The sequence below is a fragment of the Ursus arctos genome, unplaced genomic scaffold (genome assembly GCF_023065955.2).
Source record: "Ursus arctos isolate Adak ecotype North America unplaced genomic scaffold, UrsArc2.0 scaffold_20, whole genome shotgun sequence".
NCBI lineage: Eukaryota > Metazoa > Chordata > Mammalia > Carnivora > Ursidae > Ursus > Ursus arctos.
Genome location: NW_026622875.1, coordinates 1170206 through 1186208, shown reverse-complemented (window position 1 = coordinate 1186208; position 16003 = coordinate 1170206).

The following is a 16003-nucleotide window of genomic DNA, read 5'->3' as shown; positions in this document are numbered from 1 at the left end:
TGTGCTGATTTTCACTTAGCATGGTGGCTTTTTGCTTTTAAGCTTGTATTGTAACTTAGTTACCATTGAGCTGGTTGTTTTCTAGATAGCAGCAGTCAAGGGAGATTTGAAAGAGTGGGAAATACTAATCCCATATTATACACTAGTCTTCCTTAGGCGTATTGATGCGACAAGACACCCTAATCTTTTACTAATCTCCTGTGTTTTTTTGACAAGAATAATACCTTCTCTAAAAAAAATATGGATTACAAAAAATATATTTCTACCTTTTACATATCACAGAGATGAAAAAGATCATTTGATGTATTTCATTCTATCCTTCTAAAATATATGTACATACTTATAGATTTATACATAGCAATAGCCAAATAGTTATCACAACTTTGTTTCCTGTCTTTTACTTTATTTCATATTAATTTTTATTAACTACTTTAATGACTGAGTGCTGTATTTTAGTGAGTATACCATAATTTATTGCATCATTTGTTATATTTATGATAATAATTTTAGCTAATAACTACTATTTGTAAACACTGTGCTAAGTACTTTAAATATATTAACTCATTTAAAACTCAAAACCACCTTTTGAATAAGTATAATTATTATCTCTGTCTTAGAGTTGAGGAAGTTTACCCACAAAGGGTTTAAGTAACTTGTCAAAAATCATACAGGTAATGAAAGTACTTTTTAATATTTTTTTATGTAAGCACTATTACAATTGGCATTTTTGTGTATGGATATTTACGTGTAAATTTTCTCTATTTTCCTAGATGTGGAATAACTGAATATGACTAGTACAAAGTAGTTTTTGTTTGTTTGGCTTTTGTTTGTTTGTTTTTGCAATCTTTTGAGATCCTCCGTAGACTGTTTCCAACTATTCTGGCAAAAAGGGGAAATCTTAGAATAAATCTGACAAAGTCTCTGGAGCTACGGGACTATACAATCATACTTGGATGTGACAGCTGATTAAATGTGGATTTCTGGACAGATTTTAGAAGCGGCCCCTGCACTGCAAACAATACAATTATTTAAGAGTGTAGTGGCAGCTAATATGGAAGTGCCTGCAGGTGGTTGGAGATGCAGCAAAGATCTTTTGGAGTTAAGAAACACTGAGTGCTGAGGAGTCCGAAGTAGCCCTGTGCTATTTATATGGCATACAGGGAGTTTGTGTAAAGGAGTTCTGGAGAAGGGTTTATAGGCACCAATAGTTTGGTTAGAATCTCGAATATCAGACTCTAAGAAGATAATTAAAATCAAGAAGAATACATGGCTTCTGAGGATATGTGGTACCAAACTGATTTTCATGGAAATTGCAAGGGTAAGAGAATTAAAGTAAGGAAATACACTCTGAACCTAAATCACACAGTGCTTGAGCAAAGAAAGAGAAACTCATTGTTTAAAGCATGAGGAAAGAGAGAAAAGAAGGCGCACCCTTCTTTGTTTATAATCTGATTTATTGAATTGGCTTAAATTTACTCTTGCCAAACATTTGATTAATCCTAGAGTTCTACTTTCAGAAAAACTGTACATTAACACGCCACAGAATCAATCCAAGGGCTCTTTCAAAATCCTGATTCCTGGACCCCATCCTGGACTTTGGCCTTAGGAGATCTGGGGTGGGATCTTCTAAACTAGCTTCCTACAAACCAAAAGAGGTGCTGAACTGTGGGACACAAACCGAGGGTTGCTGCAGGGAGGTGGCTGGGGGGTGGGATAACTGGGTGACGGGCATTTAGGGCACTCGATGTGATGAGCACTGGGTGTTGTATGCAACTGGTGAGTCACTAAATTCTACCTCTGACACTAATAATGCACTATATGTTAGTTACATTGAATTTAAATACAGAATTAAGAAATAATTAAATAAACTAGCCTCCTATATGAGACTGATTAGGGAAGTTCACAGACCACACTCTAAGAGGCAGAGTCCCAGGGCTGGGTTCCCCAAGAAATTGTTACCCTAGCACATGTATGGTTTATCTTTTCCCTTCCATCTACTCATGTGCAATTATACTTTAAATTTAAGCTAATTTGGAAACATGTCAAATATAATATTTTGTAATAGGCTTTCATATAATTGATGCTATCAAGTATTTCTCTTCAACTTAATTTTATTGCCTGTATTTTAGTCATTTCTATGGATGTACTATTATTTTACTAACTCATTTTTGTTGTATAGGTAGATTGCTTTAAATTTGTCATGGGAATAGTAATATAAAAATGACATAACAATTGTAAATATTTTTATATATTTCTTCTTTTTCATGGGATAATTATTTAAATCAGAATTGCTTAAAAGTAATGTACATTTTATGACTAAGATATATATTACCAACAACCCCCACAAAATATTCCACTGCAATTTTTAAAAAATGTTTCTTTTCTAATGCTCAAAAGAAAAGTGATTATTTTCCCATTTCATGTGATAAAATATTCTATGTTTAGTTCATTTGCTTATTGCTATGATCAACCATATATTTTCTTTTTAAAAAAAAGATTTGTTTTAGAGAAAGAGAGAGAATTTTGAGCAGACTTCCTGCTGAGCCTGGAGCCTGACACAGGGCTCCATCCCACGACTCTGAGATCATCACTTGAGCTGAAATCAAGAGTTGGACGCTTAACCGACTGAGCCACCCAGGTGCCCCACAACTATATATTTTCATGTGTTTATTAGTTTTCTGAAATGTAACCTTTACTTAGATATAATTTCAAATATATGGAAAAGTTTCAAAACTGTATAAAGAATTCTCAGATACCTTTACCCAGATTCACATGTTAATTTTCAATATCATTCTTTCTTTATATATATGTATATGATCATATATTTGTATAGACACATATGTACCTCTTATTTTTTTTCTGAATTATTTCAGTGTTCTTTCCTGTCTTCATAATCCTTTATCCCTAAACACTCCTGTAAGTTCTATGGAAGTCCACCTGCTCTCTGGCAGTAGATAGAAGCGAGTTCAATCAGCAATCTGACAAACAGAACACAAACTAAACAGCTCTGTTATTAAGGGACGACTCTAATTTTAAAAAGGGCAACCAATAAACAGAGAAGGAATAATAGGCTAGAAACCAAAATTTGACAAACCCTGATGAACATATTGAGTCAGGCAAGAATTAACAATTGATATCAAAATCATTAGGTGTATGACTGATGAAGAACCGGATATTTGATATTCCTGAGAAACCACACAGATTACACTCAGAATTTCATAATTTAAGCAGGGGGTCAAATTTAGCATCATAGACAGTGGGATCAATGGAATATTGGGCATAGAACAATACCTAGTTTACCTAAAAATTTTTGAATTGAGTTTTATCATCAAGATTTAAGATATGACTTATACTTTATATAAAGAAATAAATGAAGAAATAAGGAAAGTGAATGAAAAAATAAATTATATCACAACGAGGTAACCAGACAACTCCCAAAAGAGGGACATTCGGGCCTGGTCATTTCAACAAAACAGTGAAGAAAGGTTCAGTTACGTAAGACTGGGTAACCAGTAAGGGACATAATCAGATGCAGTGCACAGTGCAGATTAGAAATGGGTTCGAATAACAGAAAGGATATTTTGAGGGTGAGTTTTGAAAATCTGATTACTGGTGTTCCCTTAGATGAGAATAATTGTGGTGGAAATTCTTGATTAAAAGAAGTGGGTCACAGAACATTATGAAAATATGATGCTGTCGTGGTTTGTGCACATACACAGAGATTTGGAAGGATAAGTAAGCCTTAAGGTATTCATGGTGGTTTTTGCTGTATAGTGAGTATATATAATATTAACTTCTAAATGTTTGCTTCTGTTTTCCAGTTTTCTGTAATGCAAAACTATGGTTCCTGTAATCCTATAATCATTATTTATATATGACCAGTTAGAGAGTCAAATTTAAATAACAGTTAAGAAATTCTACCCTGGACCTCATGTGATCTAGCGAGACTTCAGCTGTGATAACTCGTTCAGAGGATTGGAAGCAGGAAAAGCTACCCACTGGATATTTATTAAAATAATACAAACTTCATAGCAAAATAAGTTAAAGACAACAAAAAGAAAAAGAGAAGCTGCAGTTTGAAGAAGTAGAGCAAGGAGATTTTAGGGTGGGTAAGGTAAGATGAAAAGAGCACAGGAGGGGAGAGATTAGGGGAGCTGCCTTAAAGAGTACAGATGTGGAGTTGGGTGTGTAAGAAAGACTTTTAGGAAGGGATGATGTTTGTAGTGAGGTGTAAATGTGTCCTTAGAATCCTTGAGTTTGTTAGTTCAGACTAACATTGTTTTTCAATGATTCTGGAGCAAATGTGTGTGTGAGTGTGCATGTGTGTGTGAGTGTGCATGTGTGTGTGTGTGTGTGTGTGTGTGTGTGTGTGTGTGCGTGTGTGTATAAGTAGTAGAGAGACACTGGCCGCAAAATCTGCAGAGCAAGGCCTGAGATGGAACAGACATAGATTCATGGGCTATAAGATAAAACAGTTACGCTACTATATATCTGAGATGGGAAACTGTAACCTTTTGCTTTCTTCATTTCCATAATTTGAAAATTTTCCTAATTTGCATATAACATGTTTAAATAATAAATAAACTTCTTATAAAATAATTTTGATCATTATAAGAGCACATTTTGGAGTCACAGGGACTTTAGAGACAAGAGTTAAAAAAGAACCACTGGTGGCCCCTTCCCCAGCAGGATCTTGCCTTCATTCCCAGGATCATCTCTCCTCAGCTTTTCTCCCCCCTAACTTCTGTCTCCTGTGTCTTCTTTCCCTTCGTCCTCTTTGGAGTATTTCCAGATGCCTCTGTCTGCTTTTTAAAAAACAACAACAACAACAACAACTTTATTTTTATTACCTCAGGATGACTTTTCAAATACCAGTATTTAAACCTTATTTTTGGAGAGAATGGGGGAGAAAGAGAAGCAAAAGCCACAATGGAAACTGCTGAGATTCACCTTTGTTGTGGAACTGGAGTACGGATGGGATGCCAAGACAGCCTGACATTTAGCGAAATGCTGCATTGCTGGAGCATTACTGCAGTTACTAAATATAATCAGGCAAATAAAAATTAATCTTACCATGTCTTAGTACCACCTGCATCTTAATATTGTTTTTCAGTCTGTTCATATTTGGTGATCACATTCACAGAATAATTTGACCATATAAAGGAAATTTATTCAGAGTATATTCTTAAATATGGAGAAGCTTATTTTGGCAACGAGAACACTTAAAATAATTTGCTGCTTCTAAGCAAGGGCTCTACCTTTGATTTCTTCCCTAAACCCATCCCGTGGCACTTCAGTTCTTCTCTGTGTAATCCTTCCTCTGATGTCAAATTTTCCTGCCCTGTTTAAATAATCGACATGACATAAAACATAAATTAGTGCTACAAATTCCAAGAAACATCATATGAAGGGCAACCTATTTGTAACCTTACAAAGTATTCTTCTACGAACAGATTATAAATATCTAACTTATTTTTATGCAGTAATTATTAAACTGAAGGACGCGTAAGTTCATGTAAATCTGTATCAGTAGGCATGGAAAAGACCCGAAGAGCCCTCAGCAGAGACATGTGTACTTCTGTTTTGTCTATTTTATTTGATTTTGGGAAAAATCACATGAAGTGATGCATGGAGAGCATGTGATAAATTATCATATTATCACATAGCTGTATTTTATGGTTTATAAATGTAAATAATCAGAAAATATTTTTATTTCTATTGATAATCATACTCTGTTTCCCAAAGCACAATAAAATTGTAGCGCCAATAATGATTAGTGCCACTCTTTACACTTGGCCTTACACAAGTGAGAAATGTCCCTGCTTCTGTTATAATACCCGTCACTGGAGGATTTCCAGAAGTAGCAATGTCAAAGCACAGGGGCAAACAAAACCACAATTAAGGGCAGTCACTACGATCTTGAGGAAGGATGGCCATATCACAAGGATATATTACTTTTGAAGCGAGGATGTAAAAATCGAAGGATGGGTGTTCAGTCTATTTCTATTTCTCTTCCCTTTGATATCACTCAAATAAGCAGTCATTTTGAAGTGAGTGTTACACTCATTGATTAATTCAGTTAAAACATCTGAATAGGCCAGGGTAAGTGGCCAGAGAAAAAAAGAGAGGGCATGCTTTCAGAGTAAATACCTTACCGTAGTTTCTTAAGTTAATTTTCTTGTGGTGCCCTCTTGTATTTGAGTTTATCGTAATTTTATCTTTGTATTCTCAGCACCTTGCAAATTCCTTGGCATATAGTCAATCCTGTATAAAAATTTGGTAGTTGTTTGAATGTATAAATGAATCTACAAAATATTTAGAACAATGTACTCAAAACTATTTAAAGGTCTGGTGTGCCTATTTCTCTAAGAGTTTCATTGTTAGAAAGAGAAACTACATTTTCTTTTTTTAAACAAGAAATGTTTCCCAGTGCTGGGGATACCTTTGAAACCTTCAACTGTTACAGGTGGTTATCTACTACAGGAATTTATCACTACCTTTCCCGAAGGTGTTTTCTGAACACCTTCCATTCCAGCTGGATACACTCAGTGCAGCAAAGTATTTGAAAGTCAGTCATGTGTCTTTTGTCTAAGGAATGCAATAGGAGATTTGGAAGATCAGATTCAAGATGTTCTTGAACTTAGGTATATTCCTGAGGTGGTAGGAATGTGACTGTGGTATTATGAAACATAATTGCAAAGAGAAACTTCATGGAATGTATAGGTACAATGTGACTATTGATCAAATGCATGAGTAATTATCCCTGAAATCAATACCTTACTATTATTATTTGAGGAAGATTCGTGTAAAATATCACCACCCAAGCTTAACAACAGCTGATTATTTATGATGTTCTGAAAGCAAACCATTAGTAGTATTTTGAAACATTTTGATAAGAACTGTAGTTTTTACTTATATGACACAATATTTAATGGGACTCCATTTCCTTGAATTGTAGACTTGTATTACATTGTCTGGGACACTCCTGGCATATGCCCGTTTTCCCTGCATGTTGCCTTTTACTCTCAGAAGTTTAAAAACAAGTAATATAGGGCCCTACTGATAGATAAAAATGAGTCAATGAGAAATATTGAATATATTTACCACACTAAGTGGTAAAGAAGCAAATAAGAACTCAGAGTTTTCAGTACCATCTTTTTATGTGGTGATACAGATGTTAATAAGTTTTAAGTATTCAGTCCCAAGGAAAGAACAGTATCCTTTCTTGGAGGTCACTCTAGATACAAATCAAGATCTTCAAAATCTCATTGGAATGATTACTTTTCATCATATTTTCTGCAATGCATTGCCAAGGCATTTCTTCACTTGGTAGGATAAGCCTGGCATACCGAGGACTTATTGACTGCGTAGTCTGGACTGTGACATCGTGATGAACACAAACCCTGCTTCTTGCCACTCACACTTCACCTCACAGTGTTGCTGCTGTGCTTATAGCAACAAAATGCCAGATGGCACGGACACATCAATTGATTAGTACTCAAGAACAATGTCACCTACCAGAACAGACTACAGACAAATTGACAAAGACAATGCTACGTTTGCAGGCCTGAATGAAGAAGCCCTTTAAGTAGATTTATGGCTGCATTTTTTCCATGTGCTGTTTGGAAATTTTTGTTTGTAGGCTAAGGCTACAATCTTAATTGTATAACCATGCATGTTTTGCTGGAATCTTTTTTTTTACTGCTTAATCCTCTTGTCTATGCCTCTAGAAGGATAATATAACCTAGTAAAGCTCTTTGTTGTCAACACTGCAAATCCAAAATTATCCAAACTCTTTTTAAAATGCATTCTTAGTCACCTTCTTGCGATGGTCAGTTAACATTGTAAACTTGGGCCAGGGAGAATACCCAATGGAAGTATTGCCTGAAGAATTCTGGAATTCACAAGCTTTTCAGCATGAGTTATCTGTCCACCAAGAATGTCTTTTATGAGTCAGTCTTATTTTTACAGAGTCATTTATTATTGTATTTGGCATCATCTTATAAAGCATATCTTGCATTGTTTGCATTCAAACATGGGCTATAAGCTATATCTGATGGCCTTAGAATGGATGTCAATATTTGAAAAGCACACATGTCAGACTTCTCACCTTAGCTTTGGGAAATTAGTCATATTGGTTTTTCAAAAATATTCTTGGGAAATTTCTCATTTGTTGCAGCTTCTTAAATTTGTTTTAGGAGATACTAGTAAGATAGCGAAAATTCTACTTCAACAAATACAATTAACTGCTGTAATTTAAAATGCATGGACTGTCTGTAACTGTTCTTTTTTTTTTTTTTTCAGATAAAGAGTGTGCATTTACTCAAGTGCAAATATAATACCACTTTGGACACAGAATTGATCTATTTATCTGAGATGTTACCAAAATACCTCACTTGCTGCAAGGGAAGGCTTTACTTGGAATATCTAAGAAGATTATTGGAAAAGAGCAGTGAATCCTGACTCTTTCTGTGTTTAGTTACACAGTTAACTCTGAAGATATGATTTTATTACCTGTAACTGACTTCTGGTCTCTTGGAGCATATATTCCTGCTAATGGTGTTGACAGAGGAGTGGACCTTATGTTGGCTTATTAAGTGTAATCTGATATCTTCTGGTTTAAAATAGTTGCTTTCTTTCAAATATTCCATCCATAAAAAGTTTAAGCATACTATCAGGGCTATTTCCTCCTTCAAAAGGTCTCTTCTCACCATGACTTTCTGTTTTGATACCTTGGTTCAAATGAAACTTTCTAATCTCCGTGCAAGGCACTGTCTGCACACACCTTCTTGTCCTCCGTGACCTCTGCCCTGACAGTCACTCCTGAACCCATGACTGCTCAGTGCACCTGGTTTGGCCTGATTTTTGACCATCTGGCTGATTCTCACTGATGATGATGGGGCAGCTCTCCACACCTCATATCTCAAGGTTACCAGATTCTGCTGCTCCCTTATTCCAACTTGAAGCACCTGGCAGGTCACAAGTTCTCAGAGTTACCTCATGTTTTCATGCCCATGCCCAGAGAGTGGCTGAAGAGCTCTGTAGCTCTTGCCTGCTTCAAGAAAGTTCCGAGATAGATCCTTGTGGCACCATCTCCAGCTCTCCTTCTGCCTACGAATTGTCAAGCTGCTGCTTCTATTTTTCTGTGGTTATAATGTGCCCCAGCTTCCAGGTCTTTGCATTCAGGTTGCTCTGTGCCTTATCTTGTGTCTATTTTATCTTTTCCTCACCCCGAAGTGGGGGCTTTGGTCCTTTATCAGAGACCTAATCAATATATATTTTTTAAGATTTTATTTATTTATTCGACAGAGATAGAGACAGCCAGTGAGAGAGGGAACACAAGCAGGGGGAGTGGGAGAGGAAGAAGCAGGCTCATAGCGGAAGAGCCCGATGTGGGGCTCAATCCCATAACGCCGGGATCACGCCCTGAGCCGAAGGCAGACACCTAACCGCTGTGCCACCCAGGCGCCCCCCTAATCAATATTTTAATAAGCTTTCTCTTCTATATACTTACATTCCTGATACTGTTACACACATTTATTTCCTTTCTGAGTCACAGAAAAGCTGTCCTGATATTATTTATATACTATGTTCTCTCTACACTTTGGTTTTAGCAAAAAGCTGTGCTCAGACCTCTAGATTTTATATTGGTATTTGGAAAGGAGCTCTTAAAATGTAGGAAAAAAATTAATACCACAGTCTATCATCTTCTGGTAGATTAAAAATATCTAATTTGAAACTCAAAATTAATCAATAAATATTCAGACTGAATTTAAACTTCCTCTGACACAATGCATAATCAATGGATATGGAAGCCAGGGCACGAGTGAGATTATTTGGAATAGAATGCTATCACCTTGTCTGCAAAAATGTTACCTCAATTTCACCCAACCCCAGTAAAACTCTGTTTCCTTGAACAGACACTTAATGTTATGCCATTTTGTACTAGAAGTTGAAAGCTAAGTATTGCCCAACTTGATTTTTCTAGCACTTGCCATTTCTCCATCTGAACACTAGAGGACATTAGTCTTGCCCTAGAACCCTGATTTTCAGTGATTTTCAATTTGCATCAGAATCACCTGCAGGGCTTGGTGAGGACAATTCCTGGGACCTAGTCTCAAAGTTTCTGATTCAGTAGGTCTGCGGTGGGTCCAAGAATGTTCATTTCCTTCAGTAGTAGCTATGCCACCAGCATAGGCAAAGCTTTCTTTGAGCAGTTACGCATCATTTTCCGGTTATGAGTCATAACTGCATCTGATTCCAGAAAGAATGCAGGTGTCCTCACATCCTAAATAATGACAAGACTCTTCTCTGACTTCCCAAGACATCTCCAGAGTGACTTAGTGTCCACCTGACCAGCAGCACATTTTCTCTTTGGCCTGGTTATAAAGACCAATCTTTTCCTACAAAACCCAACCTCTTTGGTCTAGAGAGTAAATTTTCTGTAGACCAAAACACTCAGGGATTGAGCTGTGGAAATTTGTATTCTGTACCTGAAAAGAGGTACTGTATTTTGAAAGTTCAAATTCCAAGAATGAAGTTTAAAGGTTGTTTTCTATGTCCTCCCTTTTTCTTTTCTTTTCTTTTTTTAAAAAAGATTTTATTTATTTATTTGACAGAGAGAGACAGGACAAGGAGGGGGGTGGTAGACAGAGGGAGAGGGAGAAGCAGGCTCCCTTCTGAGCAGAAAGCCTACATGCAGCTCCACCGATCCCAGGACCCTGGGATATGACCTGAGCCAAAGGCAGACACTTAACTGACTGAGCCACCCAGGTGTCCCTCCTTTCCTTTCCTTTCCTTTCCTTTCCTTTCCTTTCCTTTCCTTTCCTTTCCTTTCCTTTCCTTTCCTTTCCTTTCCTTTCCTTTCCTTTCCTCTCCTCTCCTCTCCTCTCCTCTCCTCTCCTCTCCTCTCCTCTCCTCTCCTCTCCTCCCCTCCCCTCCCCTCCCCTCCTCTCCCCTCTCCTCTCCTCCCCTCCCCTCCCCTCCTCTCCCCTCTCCTCTCCTCTCCTTCTTTCCTTTTCTTCCCTTTCCTTCCCTTCCCTTTCCTTTTCTATTTTCCCCCTTTCATTTCTCCCCCTGCCCCCCCCACCTGATTCTTCCTTGGCATGATATCTTTATTCCCCTCAAGGGTCAATGACCTTGGATTCAAATGACTAGTTTTCTGCTTTTCTCCCCCAGGAACTAGTAATGCCTCTGTAGTGCCAACATAACCCCATAAGTAACAGGTCTGGAATGTTTACACCCCTGTGTCCAGTAGCAGCTAAGGTCTTTCCCTTCATATCATTCTAACTTCATAAATTCTCTGGTGTTATTCAAAAGGCTTACAAGAAGTCCAGAAGTAAATACTGGAACACTGTGTTGGCCATTTTGGACGAAGCCCTGAAAAAATCGTGCAGCATAGGTGAAAATCACTTCCCTGAGATGATTCATGAGCAGTCTGCAGAAAGTTGTTGATGAAGGCCCTTACCAGGTAATGATGAGAAGTATAACTTACATGACTCCTCGGCCCAGCACACACAAAGCACATGCTAATGTGGGACCTGACGTGCTTCAAGCGTGGGTATGAGTCCCATGTGGCTCTATGATGGTGGTGTGAGCCACGCTGGCCAGGCTTAGGGTGCTGTGTTTGCTTCTCCATACATGGCCTCCGTTAAGTCTCATCTTACAACAGTGTCATCTAAACCCCATTCCATGCCAGCTAAGTTACATCTTCCTGGGGTCAAGTCACAAGTCGTCCTTTATCAGCTCTTCAATTCTCGTTGTGACAGAAGCTTATGTTCTGCCATGTTAAGAACCTTCACTTTTGCTTTTCAAGAATACTTTATTCTTTTAACAAAGCCAGAATTTATAAATCAAATGCTTTGACTTTAAAATGAACTCTCAAAAGTTTGTACTGTGAGGATATTTTTCTTTCTTTTTCTATTCCTGCCGTAATAAAGGTTCTCAAGGTGGTGTGCATAGCCCAGGTGTGGTCTGGACCTTCTGTAACTAAGGCAACATGACCTTAGGTGTAGGAAGCAGTCACGTTGATTCATTGCTATAGTTCTGGATATGGAGTAGCTAAGGCATAATAATTAATATAAAAATGCAAAGAGCAGTAGTCAGTAAACGATGCTTCAAAACAGATGCGTGCTACAATTTCACAAGAGGATACCTCTTAGTTGTAAGAACATGATAATCCAGGACACAGTTTCCTTCTGTGATAGACATAGGGTCTTACTGATCATTCTAGGCCCAGTGCTTAGCACAGCGATTTAAATATTATAAACCTCAATTTTTCAAAAATTGAGTAAATTAACAGAAGAGGTAGATGTATACACTAGGGCATCCTGGCCACTTTCGTTTTTTTACATTTGTGGAAAATGGCAACAATCTCAGGTATTGGAGATTCATTTACGGTAGAGGATCTTAAAGTTTTAGAATTTTGGATTCTTCTATATATTTAAAAATAATTGAGGATTTCAAGTAGCTTTTTTATGTGAGTTATATCTATTAATATTCACAGTGTTAGAATTTAAAATAGAGAAATGTTTAAAATACATCTTATTTTTTTAAGATTTTTTTAAATTTATTTATCCGACAGAGATAGAGACAGCCAGCGAGAGAGGGAACACAAGCAGGGGGAGTGGGAGAGGAAGAAGCAGGCTCATAGCGGAGGAGCCTGATGTGGGGCTCAATCCCATAACGCCGGAATCACGCCCTGAGCCGAAGGTGGACGCTTAACCGCTGTGCCACCCAGACGCCCCTAAAATACATCTTAATTCATTTAAAATAGTAATAAACCCATCACATGTTCATTTAAATACATTTTTAAACCAAATAACTCGACTTCGTAGATTGCAAAACAATTTAGTCAAAAGAGTGGTATTAACATTTTTGAAAACCTTTTTAATGTCTGTCTGAATAGAAGATAGTAAGATTCTCACATCTGCTTCCACATTCAATCTGTTGTGACATCACTTGCCATGTCGCTTCTGGGAAACTCCACTGTACGCTCATGAGACAAAGAGTGTGAAAAAGGCAAATCAAGTCTCAGTGTTATGAAAGTAGTTAGATATTATGGTACCCTTTGAAAAATTCTCCTAGAAACCCAGGGATCCCCAGACCGTATTTTGAAAATGTTGGCCAGGTTATTTCATGATAGTTTTCTTGTTTTGTTATAGCCCTTAAACACAACACCTCAACAAAAGAAAAATAAGTAAAAGTAAAGAGTGAAAGAGAGGAAAATGAAGAAAAATACAATAAACTCAAGGAATTAAAAAGTAGCTCCTACATTTTTCTATTGATTCAGTAAGAGACTATTATATCCTTCTTAATCGGAAAAGGACAATTTATCATCCCCATAAGAGAAATCAAAATACTGTGGAATTTGTAAGTTCCAGTTTTAACATTGACTATCACCAGTTGTCTCAAGGAAAGTCCCCGATAAGATTTAAAATTTTTATAAAAGAGACATAGAAGTTATTGTACATCAATCAAATTTGTACCTTGTTCAAGCAACTCTCAAGTGAGCGTAGGTAAGACGTGTTCATAATTCAGTCTAGAAATATATGACTGAAAGACAGGTGGCACCTAATTTAGCTTGTAATTCATCACCATTGGTTTCCAGATGTAAAGCTCAATAACGACTGCCAATATGATAAATATGTGGACAGATGAGATTTCGCATGTATAATTTAGAAATATCAAGTTGAAAATGAAGTTAAAATAATTAGTAATATTTGTGCATGTTCCTTATGGTCCCATATCTGCTCTACTGAATTTTTAGAAAGCGTGTTTGTACGTACATGTGGTATATATATGAGAGACACAGACAGAAAGGTACAGAGACAGAGAGTAAATATAAGTAAATTAGGGCCTAGACTATGCTAGGATCCATGTGTTTTTCTCCATATATATATCAGAGAAAGTCAGAATTTGTGTTTGGAGTTGAGACTCAGGTCCTAGAATATTAGAGACTTAAATATCTCAGTAGTAAAGAACCAAGAAATAGATTGTTATGATCCGTGTTTCCGCCAGTTATTTGTATTCATATTATGTCAAGTGATTTATCTGCCTTCCTTGGGAATCATCACTCAACATTCCAGGTCACTAGCTCCCTATTAATATCATCTTAAAGTCCTTTACAACTCAAGCTGAGTGGCTCTGTGCCTTTGGAATAAAAGATTTTTTCCAGAGTGGTCCAGTTAACCTGCTATTCTGTGACCTGTATTTCAAGGAGAATTAACATGGCATCATAATTCATATATCTTGATATCAACATTTTATTCTTCACTCGAAACAATATTTTCTCCCTATAACAAATTGAAGTTTTTCTTCTGACAGCCTGGAGAGCGCTGTGGTTGAAAATTAAAATCGTATTGGGGTCTGGAAAGCTAACTTTGTAAACTCCTTTAAGCCAGAGTATTTTCAACTCTTTTTATTAAAATGAATAAATTCTAAATTGATCTTTGCCATCATAAATTTCTCTTAGGAATATTTTCCTGAAAGAGTGAGACCCTGGACATATTTACTTGCTAGGGAACGCATCACCCTTAAAGTAAAGCAGCATCACTGCACAGTACTAAAAGAAACCTCACCGTCTAAGTGTCTTTCACAACAGAAGGCTCTGTCACTCTCTGAACGTGTAAGCACTATGTGATCACGAACATCTCATTATAAGCATCTGTGCAAAGTTTCCAGATTCATGCCATGATGTCTACATACTGGATAATTTACCATAGTGCCATCTGTTTAAAAAACATAGTTGCCAACATGGACGGATTATCAAGAAAATACATTATTTTGTGTCTTTATGTAAATGCTCTTGATGATATATGCATGTGAAGTCTGTGTAGATCATTAGCTTTTAAAGGCCAAATAACATTGCAAAGATGGAGTCACCATTGAAAATAAACATAATTTCAATCAAAGCAATAACTCAACTAAAATAATAACCAAGTGTTAGTTGTTCTGGTCAGTTCATGAAAGAAAAAACAGTATAAAAAAATAACAAAGTGGTAATATTTTGGGAAAAATCTCTGTGTATCTAGATTTTTTTTCCTCTCTCTTGCCATTTATACTGGTATCATATGGGCATAACTTATTTCCTTAGAAACAGGGTATATACGCATGATTATTTAATTTGTATGTAATTTTAACTCCTAAGCACACTGTGAAAATAGAATGTGGCTCATCTAAGATTTCATATCTCACAGTTCTTTGAGAACATGACCTTAAATTTTAGCTCATAGGAAGTCTGGCTATAAGGAATTTTGAAGTCATGTGGTCTGGTTCTTTTATTTTATGGGTAAGGAACTTATTATTCAGAGTGATTAAGTATTCATTGTGACAGAAACCATTGTATTAGTCTGGGTTTTCCAGAGAAAGACAGAAACAGAGAGAAAATTTAAGATTTTAAGGAATTGGCTAATTGTGGAGGTGCGGTCTAAAACCTCCAGGGTAGGCCATCATCCCTGAGATCCAGGGCAGAACTGCAACCTGAATCCAAAGGCAATGAAAGACAGAATTCCTTCTTGCTCAAGAATGGTCAGTCTTTGTTCCTTTAAGCCCTTCACCTGATTGGATGAGGCTCACCCATATTACAAAGTAATCGCTGTACTCAAAATTTAATTATTTAAATGTTAATCTCATCAAAAACACAGCCTCACAAAACCTCCAGAATAACATTTGACCAAATACCGAGGCACCATCACAGAACCAACTTCACACATAAAAATTAACCATCACGTTAATGTGTATGTTGCACCTTCAATGCTTTATTAGTAACGATTGGAGAACTGTTTGGGTTTTCCATATTTTCTTCCACAAGTATTTGTTACACAAAACTTTCCCTCTAGGAATTCAGGATGAAATTACCATTTACAAAGTACGTTTTTTAAAAATGTTTTAAGTACATGACTTCTCCATCAACTGGACTAGGACGACTCCTTAAGTTAAATAACCAGCCTTAGGGTGTTATATAAGTACCAGATAATACTTTTGTCTAGAAGTTTTTCATTTT